The sequence below is a fragment of the Oncorhynchus nerka genome, linkage group LG3 (genome assembly GCF_034236695.1).
Source record: "Oncorhynchus nerka isolate Pitt River linkage group LG3, Oner_Uvic_2.0, whole genome shotgun sequence".
Classification (NCBI taxonomy): Eukaryota; Metazoa; Chordata; class Actinopteri; order Salmoniformes; family Salmonidae; genus Oncorhynchus; species Oncorhynchus nerka.
This window is the reverse complement of record NC_088398.1, coordinates 11,391,484-11,406,586: the sequence shown is the minus strand read 5'-3', so window position 1 is coordinate 11,406,586 and position 15,103 is coordinate 11,391,484. Positions and strand designations below refer to the sequence as shown.

The window sequence follows — 15,103 nt, the reverse complement described above, 5'->3', positions numbered from 1 at the left end:
TGTTGTGCCTTCTTCACCACACTGTCTGTGTGGGTGGACCATTTCAGTTTGTCTGTGATGTGTACGCTCGGGAACTTAAAACTTTCCACCTTCTCCACTGGTGTCCCTTCGATGTGGATAGGGGTTGCTCCCGCTGTTGTTTCCTGAAGTCCAAAATCATCTCCTTTGTTTTGTTGACGTTAAGTGAGAGGTTGTTTTCCTGACACCACACTCCGGTGCCCTCACCTCCTCCCTGTAGGTCGTCTCGTCGTTGTTGGTTATCAAGCCTGTTACTTTTTTGTCGTCTGTAAACTTGATGATTGAGTTGGAGGTGTGCGTGGCCACTTAGTCGTGGGTGAACAGGGAGTACAGGAGAGGGCTGTGCACACACCCTTGTGGGGCCTCAGTGTTGAGGGTCAGCGAAGTGGAGATGTTGTTTCCTATCTTCACCACCTGGGGGCGGCCCGTCAGAAAGTACAGGACCCAATTGCACAGGGAGGAGTTGAGACCCAGGGCATCCAGCTTGATGATGAGCTTGGAGGGTACTATGGTGTTGAATGCTGAGCTGTAGTCAATGAACAACATTCTTACATAGGTATTCTTTTTGTCCAGATGGGATAGGTCAGTGTGCAGGCGTTTGCGTCATCTGTGGACCTGTTGGGGCGGTATGCAAACTGAAGTGGGTCTGTGTATATCTCTATATTGTTTAGTGAATTATTCTGTTAATATATGTTTCTTGTCCGAATGTGTGTTGTTTCAACCATAGAGATCTGACTAATGTGTAAAAAAAATCCATTATACAAAAAGGGCAAATAATTAAATGTGTATTAGATATTATTCTTGTAATGTATTTAATTGTTCATTTTTCCATTTAATTAATTGGTGCCATCTGTGTAGACTGTCTGACAACTTCTTTGTATTGAATTAATGCAATGACAGACACCCCTGCTTCACACTGCTTTATGGTCATGTTCTCTTAAATCGATTTGACTTGAATAAAACTTTCAGGTTTGATATGTCTTCAGAAAAAAACATCCGTTTCTAAATCCAACATGTAGTAAACCTCTCTAGCCTCCATACCTTTCTACCCCATATGATTCTGGTGACTTGTTTAATATGGCTTTTTGCATTAAAAAAACTAGTATCGAAGAGACTAGTATCGAAAACTTGGAGTTGTATTTCAAGACATGAATAATGTGTGTGTCACAGGAGGTTGGTGGCACCTTAATTGGGGAGGACGGACTCGTGGTAATGGCTGGAGCGAATCGAGTGGAATGGAATCAAATACGTCAAACACATCGTTTCCATGTGTTTGATGCCAATTCCAATAGCTCTGTTCCAGACATTATTATGAGCCGTCCTCCCCTCAACAGCCTTCACTGTGTGGGTAGCTAGAACCAGAACCTAAAGTTGAGGCATGCTTGAACAAAATGGCGACCATGCTTCACCCTCCAGTGACTCTCAATAAAGGTCTTCCAAGCTATGGTGCCAGTCATGTGTAGCCCAACCACCTCATCAGGGAAAACATCTAACAATGTCATGCATCTCATACCGTCACACTTTGTTTGCATTGGAAATTCTGATTTGCATGCTTTTTCAATGTGTGAGCATAAGGACTGAGGCCAGAAATGTCTCTATGTAAATGATATGACAAGTAAAGTGTGGTAAACAGGAGGAAAAAAACATTGACTAATTGAAAGATTTATTCATCATCATTATTTTTTTATTTACCTTTGTGATAACAAATCAAATGCACCAAGAGAAAGGCATTATGAGTAGTGTAATAAATCCAAAGATTAACCAGGTAAATTATACAAATAAATTACAATAAATTATGAAAATCAACATTTGGATTACAACATTAAATTCACTCTTACTATTAATTTTAATTAGAGTAATACATTTTGAGCTAAAAATGTCAGATATTATCAATTAGTAATAATCAGCCCTGAATTCATTTGTGTATTGATAACAACCTGTTGTTCAATTCCCATCACTGGAATAATTTATTATAAAATAAAATAATAACAAAATCATAAAAACTAACAGGACCAAGTAATGAATTAATACAGGAAAGATTAGAAATTGTATATTTATTTCAGGTTTATCAAAATGAGCACTGTATCTGAAAGAGAGAAAATATGTTGTATATAGAAATGCCTACATTTCCATTTTATGTCCAGGAGTTGAATTAAATTCATTCTAGAAATTCTATAATATTAATATTTTGTTCATATAATTGTTGACAACTAAAACGGCACCAGAACTTGTTCTTGTTCTTTCTCTCTTTTACATCTTTGGCACTTACAACATTTTCACATGGAAAAAAAATTCATGCAGAATTTCATGAATTTAGTCTTAGAGAAATATTTGCAGTTAATTTGTACATTCACTTTTTTAAATATGTTTAAGAAAAATTGCTGTTCAAACGTGTAACATTCTTAGATGTTACCCATCATTTTGGGCAAACATTTGAATACATTGTTGTTGTTGTTTTTATTGTCCAATTCTGTGATTCAGATGAATGAAATGAAGTTGTATCTGGTCTAACTTGAGATGTAAATGTTCTGTATCTGTGAGGAAGATCAAAAAGGTCCGTTCCAATCGAAATACTTTCCTTATTGGGAATTTAAGTTTCCTAAAAATAACATCCGCGTTCAATTCGTTTTTCAAATCTACTTTTAGATTCTTCTTCATCGATGCACGTTGCTTGGTAGCTACTCAAACACTGTAGTATAATCTAACAACTGTGATCTTCATCGATGCACGTTGCTTGGTAGCTTCCCAAACACTGTAGTATAATCTAACAACTGTGATCTTCATCGATGCACGTTGCTTGGTAGCTTCCCAAACACTGTAGTATAATCAAACTTTCATCTTCATTCCAATATCTTCTACCACAAGACTAGCTATTTGAAAACAATGTAGACTGTTCGATTGTGAATTGTATTGTAGTTATTGTATGGTTTACTATTCACATGATATATTTCACTACATGTATTAGGGCTGCATCCTAGAGAGCCAATCCCCAGCAACCACCAGATGACACAAGAGAGCAAAACCTTTCATGTAAATTCCACATTCGGAAATTAAATAGATACCCAGGCCTACCTATTGCTGTGAAGGTCTACAATAGAAACTACACATCGAAAGTAACAAACACAGTCAACACACAACTGAACAACATAATTGAAGTTTCTAATTATGAAAAAAGTATTTTTGGGGGGAGAAACGTAATATAAAATATATTGCTGCCCATTTCCAATAGGCTACACACTACACATTACTGTACTAGGCTTTCTTTCAATGTAATGAAATTAACACTAGATGGTGCTACGCTGTTACCTATATCAACATGATTGCACTGAGTTCCTAGGGGCAACACTCACTGTTCCAATTTGGCGCTATTTGTACAGGCATCCAATCAGTCATGAGAGTAGCAAAAGGTGAGGCTGCACAGAGGCACTATGGCTGGACAGCGCAGCTGTATGGAGGGTGATAAGGGACATATATAAGCCTAGGCAACCGTACCACCTGACATGACATGATACCAACGCCCTACTAAACATCTGCGTGATGCCTGCATCACGTGTTAATGAAAGTCATAATGTGCGTAGTTTATATTTATATTAATTAAATCTCAACCATAAATGTTAGAAACGTACAATTTTTCCAGTACAAAGCCACCTTGAACTATAGTGTAGCCTCCAGTTTGTGTATTTCCTGTTATCGCTAATGGCAGAGAAAAGATTATGCCCGATCTATAGATAATCTGTGTTTGCCTAAACACCTCATAGCATGTTATCTTATCTCGCTGTATACAGATCGAAATGTTGTTAGCCAATCACAGACTGTATTATTACCAGTTCCACATCAGACAACCAATGAGAGTTGTGTCCATGGCTTTCAGATGAGTTAATGGTTGCTAATTTTAGGCTCCTTGGGATGTCCCTTCAGTCGAATAGAACAGTTCATAGACTTTCCCAGTGCTATACGGGATCTTTAGGATGTCCACACCTATCAATTATAAATGTAAATTGGTTAAGTTTAGTGTTAGTTTAGGGTAAGGACGCCCCAAGGAATCCGGATTGCGGTGACCGTTCATAGAGTGAGAGACTGGCACGGTATTTGAGAGCTCGGCTGCAACACGACATTCATTCGTTTTTTACAAGTGACAGTAGCGAGTGTCTGCCCAAGATAGTTTCCTTATTTGAGACGATGAAAATAATTACCAAGATGTCCTTGATCCAATTGAGGAGTAAGTAGGCTATATTTAAGTTAGGAAACTAAGGCTTTTATAATACTTTTTTGTTGTTAACGTATTGTCGAAAGCACGTAGGCAATATCATTTACTCTGTCAATAGCGGGGTAGACTAGGGTACAATACTGTAATTTGATGTGCTAGTATTACTTATTTAATGGATTAATTCAATTGTAAAGTAAATAACTACTTTTCACTGAAGGGAAACTAGGTACAACATGCAACTTCGATGGAAATCAGGCCTGACAATATCACAACGGTATCCTAATATGGTGTGGATACAGTAGTAGCCTATTCTACCACAATGTAACTGTATGTGCTTGCTAGCATTATTTATCGAATTGATCAATTCAATTGTAAATGTGGATGGGTACACTATTTCATTCAATGATTACGTTATTGTACAAGGTAGATACAGGAGTAGTCTATAGTCTACAATAATAATGTAATTGAATGTGCTATAGTATCATTTATTACATTGATGAATACAATTGTAAATGGGGATGGTAGGCTACTTCATTCAGTGAATACATTGCTATCTCTGGGAGTATGTTAATGACGGCTTTTCAGCTGCTGAACTATGGCAATGTGGAACTCATTTCTAAATCTCTTTCTTTTATTCCAGATGTTATGAGCCAGAGCAACCAATCAGCTTCACTGTAGGTGCTCAACCCAACCCCTTCATTGTTCTCCCTCCACAAGTAACTTCATCCTCTTCTCCTCTCCTACTTTGCCACCACACTAAAAATGACTGTACATTGTCGTAGCAGAATCGGAATTCTTTAGGTAACATTTATAAATCAAATGTTTTATTTTATTGCATGTTTATGTGAGATATTTGTCATTAGAATGTCTTCTTTTGGATAATACTTTTGGCCGTTTGCAGTTCTCTGTTCTCTGTCAGTGTTAAGTTACTTGGGCCACAGAAAGGGGAGAGGTCAAGCTTGTCTTCATATGTAAACATATCTTTTAAACCATGTGAAGGGATGATTGAGGGGGAACCAATTATCTCTTGGCTCCACAATGTCTGTGTGCCAGTCACTGTCTCTCTCTCTGATCTTGTCCAGGAGGGGGTGTATTTGATATATGCTATTGGGTGAGGTAATGGTGCTGGTCCTGAGTGGTACCAAGAGCGAGATAAGAACATAGTTTAGGAGACAAAGCTGAACGATAATTTTTAGCCAATGCTGTCTGGCTATGTGTGTCTTTGCTATAAAGGATCTCAGTTGCAATGTGTAAGGACTCACAGAGAATTCATTTATAGACACTGAATTGATCTGAGAGTCACAGGGTTGTGATGGCGCTCATAATAATTAAAGATGGACTTTATGATAACTCTGACTTGTGTGGTGGTTTGCTCTCATGATTTGGTAAATACAGAACATTTCCACTACAACATATACCCCTGTGCCATCTCGGTGTAACATGATCCATCCAAGGCCTCAGCTGGATGCCTAAAATGTGAGAAATGTAAGCTAAATACTATTGTGTGTGTGTGTGTTCCAAGTAAAGACTTGATAAGATGGCAAAGGAGATGGTGATGAGAGTAAGAGTATACAGTATGAAAATAAAGACCCCTTGGGATCAAATCTTGAATAGCAAGCATATGTTTGAGTACAGAATCAAATGGTATAAACTTAATAGGCTAAGCTTGTTGAGAAAGGGGTCCCAACAGGGTTCTTTGGCTGTCACCAAAGGAGAGAACTTTTTGGTTCCAGCTGGAACCCTCTGTGGAATGGAGCCCAAAAGGGTTCTACCTTGACACAGAAGGGGCTCTACCTGGAACCAAAAATGGTTATCCCATGGGGAGAGCGGAAGAATCCTGTTAGGTTGTAGATAGCACATTTTTATCTGAGTGTAGGCTTATATTGCAGTCATGGTTCTGTGGATATCTGTGAAGAATAAAATTCATTGGTGGTGGTGAGTTAATCAGAAATACTATGAAACATTCCCACTTTTAGCACACATTTGCAAGCAGGCAAAGTAACCTGAGGCATGTGTGATCACTCAACATTGGCCTGATTACCAACAATGTCGAGACGGCCTACAGGGAGGAGGTGAAGGGCCTCGGAGTGTGGTGTCAGGAAAATAACCTCTCACTCAATGTCAACAAAACAAAGGAGATGATCATGGACTTCAGGAAACAGCAGAGGGACCACGCTCCCATCCACATCGACGGGACAGTAGTGGAGAAAGTGGAACGTTTTAAGTTCCTCAACTAACCTGTACCCCCGCACACTGACTGTACCAGCACCCCCTGTATATGGCCTCGTTGTTATTGTGTTACTTTTTATTATTTTTTATGTTAGTTTTTACTTTAGTTTATTTGATAAATATTTTCTTAAACAATTCTTGAACTGCACTGTTGGTTAAGGGCTTGTAAGTAAGCATTTCACGGTATGGTCTACACTTGTTGTATTCGGCACACGTGACAAAGTTTGATTTTATTTGAAATAGCTAATCCTGGCTACAACAGTCCAGCACAACAACACCCCTTTAACCAGACCTGGAGAGCTGGAGGTGGAAAGTGACATATCTGCACTCTGGACTGTGGTGAGACAACTTCAAAAATATTTTAAAAAACAAGACCAGGAGAAGAACAGAGCACTAGAGGAGAGGATCCGACTGCTGGAGGAGAGGTTGAGGGAGATGGCGTGTGACAGAGAACAACCCACTAGAGAGGTGGCCCCCCCTGCAGAGAAGCCAGCAGAACAGCCCACCTCAGCTCCCGACAAAAGTCTCGACACCACAGCAGAACAGTCCACACCAGAATGTGACCATAGCACCGACATCACAGTTGAACAGACAAATGAAGAACCCCAAGCCCAGCGGCTCTCACCCCCTCTGAGCACCCTCCCTGTCAGCCACCCTGAAAGCTCTCCTGACAACCCCCCCACACCCACTGAGGACATACACAAGACACACAAGACACAGATTGTACTCCTTATGGACTCAAATGGGAAATATACACAAGAAAACAAAGTTCCCAAACAAAGTGTGTCTAAACTCTGGTGTCCAAACACCCAGCGCTCCCTAGACCTTCTGTCTGAGGACCAACTAGGTTCACCTAGCCACATAATAATACACACAGGCACAAACAACCTGAGAACACAGCAGGAAAGGGTGGCCACAGCACTGAAGGGAGTGATTGAAAAAGCTTCTTCTACTTTCCCCAATGCACAAGTGGTTATCTCCACCCTGCTACCAAGAAAAGACTTCCACCCTGCTACCAAACAGCGGGTAAACGCAAGTATTTCCCTTGACTGTGCCTCAAAATCAAATGTTTTCCTGGCCCACCACTCCACCCTGGACTTGAACAGCCTCTATGACCAGGTCCACCTATACAAGGCAGCAGTGCCCACCTTCGCCTGGACTCTAAAGGACATCGCTCTCAAACACAGCCCCAACATTTCACACAGGAGCAACAGATCAATACACACCCCGCCCAGACCAGCGAGACACCCCCCCAGACCTTCGGGATTAGGTATAGAGCAGACCTAACTCACTCCATTAAATTAATCAAAATAGGAACATTTTACATTTGGCAAGAAATTCAAAAGGAAATGATCTTAACAGAGAAAAATGTCCTCCTGTGTGTTACCTATATCCCCCCACTAGAATCCTCATACTTTAATGAAGACAACTTCTCCATCCTGGAGGGGGAAATCAATCATTTCCAGGCCCAGGGACATGTACTAGTCTGTGGTGACCTCAATGCCAGAACCGGACAAGAACCTGACACCCTCAGCACACAGGGGGACAAACACCTGCCTGGAGGTGACAGCATTCCCTCACGCATATGCCCCCCTAGGCACAACTATTACAACATAACCAACAAAAACGGATCACAACTCCTGCAGCTCTGTCACACGCAGGGTATGTACATAGTCAGTAGTAGGCTTCGAGGAGACTCCTATGGTACACCTACAGCTCATCTCTTGGCAGTAGTACTGTAGACTACTTTATCACTGACCTCAACCAAGAGTCTCTCAGAGCGTTCACAGTCAGCCCACTGACACCCCTATCAGACCACAGCAAAATCACAGTCTACTTGAACAAAGCAATACTCAATCATGGGCATCCAAGACGAGTAAAATTAAGAAATTCTACAGAGGGAAGGAATGTAGTTTGGAAACCTACCAGAAAACAATTACGCAACAACAAATTCAATCCCTTTTAGACAACTTCCTGGATAAAACGTTCCAAAACGTTCCACTGTAATAGTGAAGGTGTCAGCTTGCCTTTCAAATCTAAAAATCTCAAATAGAAAACCGAAGAAAATGACCAGCAATGACAAATGGTTTGATGAAGAGTGCAAAAAACTAAGAAAGAAATTAAGAAACCTGTCCAACCAAAAACATAGAGACCCAGAAAACCTGAGTCTACGCCTTCACTATGGTGAATCACTAAAACAATACAGAAATACACTACGGAAAAAGAAGGAACAGCACGTCAGAAATAAGCTCAATGAAATTGAAGAATCCATAGACTAACCACTTCTGGGAAAATTCGAAAATACTAAACAAACAACATTAATAATTTTCTATCCAAAATGGAGATGTATGGGTAAACCACTTCTCCAATATTTTTGGCTCTATAACGAAAAGAACAAACAGCAAAAACATATACATGATCAAATACAAATCTTAAAATCAACTATTAAAGACTACCAGAACCCACTGGATTCTCAAATTACCTTGAATGAACTACAGGACAAAATAAAAACCCTCCAACCCAAAAAGGCCTGTGGTGATGATGGTATCCTCAATGAAATGATCAAATATATAGACAACACATTCCAATTGGCTATACTAAAATCTATAACATCATCCTTAGCTCTGGCATCTTCCCCAATAATTGGAACCAAGGACTGATCACCCCAATCCACAAAAGTGGAGACAAATGTGATCCCAATAACTACCGTGGGATATGCGTCAACAGCAACCTTGGGAAAATCCTCTGCATTATCATTAACAGCAGACTCGTACATTTCCTCAGTGAAAACAATGTACTGAGCAAATGTCAAATTGGCTTTTTACCAATATTATCATACCACAGACCACGTATTCACCCTGCACACCCTAATTGACAAACAAACCAAAACAAAGGCAAAGTCTTCTCATGCTTTGTTGATTTTCAAAAAGCCTTTGACTCAATTTGGTATGAGGGTCTGCTATACAAATTGATGCAAAGTGGTGTTGGGGAAAAAACATATGACATTATAAAATCCATGTTCCCAAACAACAAGTGTGTGGTTGAAATGGGCAAAAAACACACACATTTCTTCCCATAGGGCCTCACCCTACTAGAATCTGAAGTCAAATGTCTACTGTTTGCTGATGATCTGGTGCTTCTGTCACCAACCAAGGAGGGCCTACAGCAGCACCTAGATCTTCTGCACAGATTATGCCAGACCTGTGCCCTGACAGTAAATCTCAGTAAGACCAAAATAATGGTGTTCCAAAAAAGGTCCAGTCGCTAGGATCACAAATACAAATTCCATCTAGACACCGTTGCCCTAGAGCACACAAAAACTATACATACCTTGGCCTAAACATCAGCACCACAGGTAACTTCCACAAAGTTGTGAACGATCTGAGAGACAAGGCAAGAAGGGCATTCTATGCCATCAAAAGGAACATAAAATTCGACATACCAATTAGGATCTGGCTAAAAATACTTGAATCAGTTATAGAACCCATTGCCCTTTATGGTTGTGAGGTCTGGGGTCTGCTCATCAACCAAGAATTCACAAAGTGGGACAAACACCAAATGGAGACTCTGCGTGCAGAATTCTGCAAAAATATCCTCAGTGTACATCGTAGAACACCAAATAATGCACGCAGAGCAGAATTAGGCCGATACCCGCGAATTATCAAAATCCAGAAAAGAGATGTTAAATTCTACAACCACCTAAAAGGAAGCGATTACCAAACCTTCCATAACAAAGCCACCACCTACAGAGAGATGAACCTGGAGAAGAGTCCCTTAAGCAAACTGGTCCTGGGGCTCAGTTCACAAACACAAACACACCCCACAGATCCCCAGGACAGCAACACAATTAGGCCTAACCAAATCATGAGAAAACAAAAAGAGAATCACTTGACACATTGGAAAGAATTAACAAAAAAACAGAGCAAACTAGAATGCTATTTGGCCCTAAACAGAGAGTACACAGTGGTAGAATACCTGACCACTGTGACTGACCCAAACTTAAGGAATGCTTTGACTATGTACAGACTCAGTGAGCATAGCCTTGCTATTGAGAAAGGCCCCCGTAGGCAGACCTGGCTCTCCAGAGAAGACAGGCTATGTGCACACTGCCCACAAAATGAGGTGGAAACTGAGCTGCACATCCTAACCTCCTGCTCAATGTATGACCATATTAGAGACACATATTTTCCTCAAATTACACAGATCCACAAAGAATTCGAAAGAAAAACATTTTGATAAACTAACTGCAGCAAGATTTGTGACCTGATGCCACAAGAAAAGGTGAACCAGTGAAGAACAAACACCATTGTAAATACAACCCATATTTATGCTTATTTATTTTCCCTTTTGCACTTTAACCAGTTGTACATTGTACACTGTATATATCCAGATGACATTTGTAACGTTTTAATTATTTTGGAACTTCTGTGAGTGTAATGTTCACTGTTAATTTTTATTGTTTATTTCACTTTGTATATTATCTACCTCACTTGCTTTGGCAATGTTAACATATGTTTCCCATGCCAATAAAGCCCCTTGAATTGAATTGAGTTGAAAATTGAATGGATAGAAATGTATGAAGTTGACATTACATCATAAAATCCACCTTTTACATCGTACATTAGCAATTTATCTTATTTGTAACTAATGTTGTTGGTTTGGCGTCAAATAAGCCACTCTTTATATGTTATTTGCCGAATCTCAGTTTGCCATGTGTGTTTTATTCTAGCTAACTTGCATCTTCTTTAGGAGTGCTATTTATATCCCGTCGACTACTCATCATTCATCCATACTGTTTGTCCCATGATTGCAGGTCATTTATGACAAATGTATAAAGTATATGTTTTATTCATTTATGAGCACCAGCCAGCAGCGTATTAGCCTGGATTTGTTAGTTCAGGAAAATATGTGGTACATTCTAGGTGTATTATATTTCTTCGCCACAAGAGTGTGACGTTGAGTAATTTCAGGTTCATTTGACAAAGTTTGAATACTAAAATGGATGACAGTTAATTCTGAGGTTGTGAATATGAGATTAGAATGTATTTTTATTATGGTAAATTAGGAATTATTAGAAATTGTTAAATGCACTATACGATCACAATGACTTTGATAGACATTTCAATTGTCCTTTTGTTAGTATATTATAGAACAGATCTAAATCAAATCAAATCAAAATCAAATTTTATTTGTCACATACACATGGTTAGCAGATGTTAATGCGAGTGTAGCGAAATGCTTGTGCTTCTAGTTCCGACAATGCAGTGATAACCAACAAGTAATCTAACTAACAATTCCAAAACTACTGTCTTATACACAGTGTAAGGGGATAAAGAATATGTACATAAGGATATATGAATGAGTGATGGTACAGAGCAGCATACAGTAGATGGTATCGAGTACAGTATATACATATGAGATGAGTATGTAAACAAAGTGGCATAGTTAAAGTGGCTAGTGATACATGTATTACATAAGGATGCAGTCGCTGATGTAGAGTACAGTATATACGTATGCATATGAGATGAATAATGTAGGGTAAGTAACATTATATAAGGTAGCATTGTTTAAAGTGGCTAGTGATATATTTACATCATTTCCCATCAATTCCCATTATTAAAGTGGCTGGAGTTGGGTCAGTGTCAATGACAGTGTGTTGGCAGCAGCCACTCAATGTTAGTGGTGGCTGTTTAACAGTCTGATGGCCTTGAGATAGAAGCTGTTTTTCAGTCTCTCGGTCCCAGCTTTGATGCACCTGTACTGACCTCGCCTTCTGGATGATAGCGGGGTGAACAGGCAGTGGTTCGGGTGGTTGATGTCCTTGATGATCTTTATGGCCTTCCTGTAACATCGGGTGGTGTAGGTGTCCTGGAGGGCAGGTAGTTTGCCCCCGGTGATGCGTTGTGCAGACCTCACTACCCTCTGGAGAGCCTTACGGTTGAGGGCGGAGCAGTTGCCGTACCAGGCGGTGATACAGCCCGCCAGGATGCTCTCGATTGTGCATCTGTAGAAGTTTGTGAGTGCTTTTGGTGACAAGCCGAATTTCTTCAGCCTCCTGAGGTTGAAGAGGCGCTGCTGCGCCTTCTTCACGACGCTGTCAGTGTGAGTGGACCAATTCAGTTTGTCTGTGATGTGTATGCCGAGGAACTTAAAACTTGCTACCCTCTCCACTACTGTTCCATCGATGTGGATAGGGGGGTGTTCCCTCTGCTGTTTCCTGAAGTCCACAATCATCTATGGAGAATTGCTGTGGGAGTGCTATTTATATCCCGCAGACTACTCATCATTCATCCATACTGTGTGTGTCCCATGATTGCAGCTTCGAAAATCAATGAACTATCCATCCATTACTCCTTCCTGTGTTGACTCGCTGACTTGAGGGAAGGGACCAGGAAGGTCACCATAGCATTGTTTCGCATAGGCGTCAAGTAATTTAGAGTTTTTTTTCCCCGAAATTGACACTGATAGTACAGTGAGTTTTATATACAATGTGTAGATGTATGGTGCTCCACGTTTGGATGAACAGACCAATGGGACTGCCAGGGGGAATCCCTCGACGGTTACCTGGAATGATGGAAGGACAATCTGAAGGTAATTATCTTTACACACAACACAGCCGTGTCCAGGCCTCCAGAGTAATCATTATATAGCCTGCTATATGGCAGGGACTAACGTAAACAATGCACTTGTATATGACATTATGAAGTATCATTTTTTTGATTGACTTAGTGTTTTTCTTTTGCTGTTTTGTATAATGTACTTTGAGGTCACTGATACTCCACCTGATGTGGTGGAATTTGTCGAACCAGATCAGAACACCTTCGAAGACCACCTTCAGGCACGGACTGAGAAGGATGTGGAGGTTTTTGACCAGGTAAAACTGATTGTTCGCTGTTAATTTATTTTTTGGCCTTCCAAGATATACAGTTGAAGTCAGAATTTTACATACACCTTAGCCAAATACATTTAAACTCAGTTTTTCACAATTCCTGACATTTAATCCGAGTAAAAAGTCCCGGTCTTAGGTCAGTTAGGATCACCACTTTATTTTAAGAATGTGAAATGTCAGAATAATAGTAGAGAGAATTCTTTATTTCAGGTTTTATTTCTTTCATCACATTCCCAGTGGGTCAGAATTTTACATACACTCAATAAGTATTTGGTAACATTGCCTTTAAATTGCCTTCAAACATTTTGGGTAGCCTCCACAAGCTTCCCACAATAAGTTGGGTGAATTTTGGTCCATTCCTCCTGACCTAGCTGCTGCAACTGAGTCAGGTTTTTAGGCCTCCTTGCTCGCACACACTTTTTCAGTTCTGCCCACAAATTATCTATAGGATTGAGGTCAGTGAGGTTTGTGATGGCCACTCTAATACCTTGACTTTGTTGTCCTTAAGCCATTTTGCCACAACTTTTGAAGTATGTTTGGGGTCATTGTCCATTTGGAAGACCCATTTGCAACCAAGCTTTAACTTCCTGACTGATGTCTTGAGATGTTGCTTCAATATATCCACATGATCTTCCTACCTCATGATGCCATCTATTTTGTGAAGTGCACCAGTCCCTCCTGCAGCAAAGCACCCCCACAACATGATGCTGCCACCCCCGTGCTTCACGGTTGGGAGAGTATTCTTCAGCTTGCAAGCCTCACCCTTTTTCCTCCAAACAAAGTCATGGTCATTATGGCCAAACAGTTATATATTTGTTTCATCAGACCAAAGGACATTAATCCAAAAGGTACGATCTTATGTGCAGTTGCAAACCGTACTCTGGATTTTTTTAATGGCGGTTTTGGAGCAGTGGCTTCTTCCTTGCAGAGCGGCCTTTCAGGTTATGTCGATATAGGACTCGTTTTACTGTGGATATAGATACTTTTGTACCCGTTTCCTACAGCATCTTCACAAGGTCCTTTGCTGTTGTTCTGGGAATGATTTGCACTTTTCGCACCAAAGTACGTTCATCTCTAGGAGACAGAACGCGTCTCCTTCCTGAGCGGTATGACGTCTGCGTGGTCCCATGGTGTTTATACTTGCGTACTATTGTTTGTACAGATGAACGCGGTACCTTCAGGCATTTGGAAATTGCTCCTAAGGATGAATCAGACTTGTGTAGGTCTACAGTTTTTTTTATGAGGTCTTGGATGATTTCTTTTGATATTCCCATGATGTCAAGCAAAGAGGCACTGAGTTTGAAGGTAGGCCTTGAAATACATCCACAGGTATACCTCCAATTGACTCAAATTATGTCAGTTAGCCTATCAGAAGCTTCTAAAGCCATGACATAATTTTATGGAATTTTCCAAGCTGTTTAAAAGGCCCAATAAACTTAGTGTATGTAAACTTCTGAGCCACTGGAATTGTAATACAGTGAATTATAAGTGAAATAATCTGTCTGTAAACAATTGTTGGAAAAATTACTTTCGCCATGCACATAGTAGATGTCCTAATCGACTTGCCAAAACTATAGTTTGTTAACAAGACATTTGTGGAGTGGTTGAAAAACGAGTTTTAATGACTCCAACCGTGCAGCCGAAACGCGTCGTTTAAAAAAAACTTTGTTTCTATTGAACATGCCATACTAATAAAGGCATTTTAATTCATTATATGAAGAGTGCCTTGGTCCTAATTTCTTTTTGATGTACTGTATATA

General features: G+C 40.1%; 1 long non-coding RNA gene across 1 annotated transcript; it reads left to right on the top strand.

Annotated features, from left to right (window-relative positions):
* The first annotated feature begins 3,883 nt into the window (after positions 1-3,883).
* LOC135563077 (uncharacterized) lies at positions 3,884-5,575 on the top strand. Its single transcript, XR_010460275.1, has 2 exons — positions 3,884-4,237; positions 4,866-5,575. It is a non-coding gene; the product is annotated as an uncharacterized LOC135563077 (long non-coding RNA).
* The last annotated feature ends 9,528 nt before the right edge of the window (positions 5,576-15,103 follow it).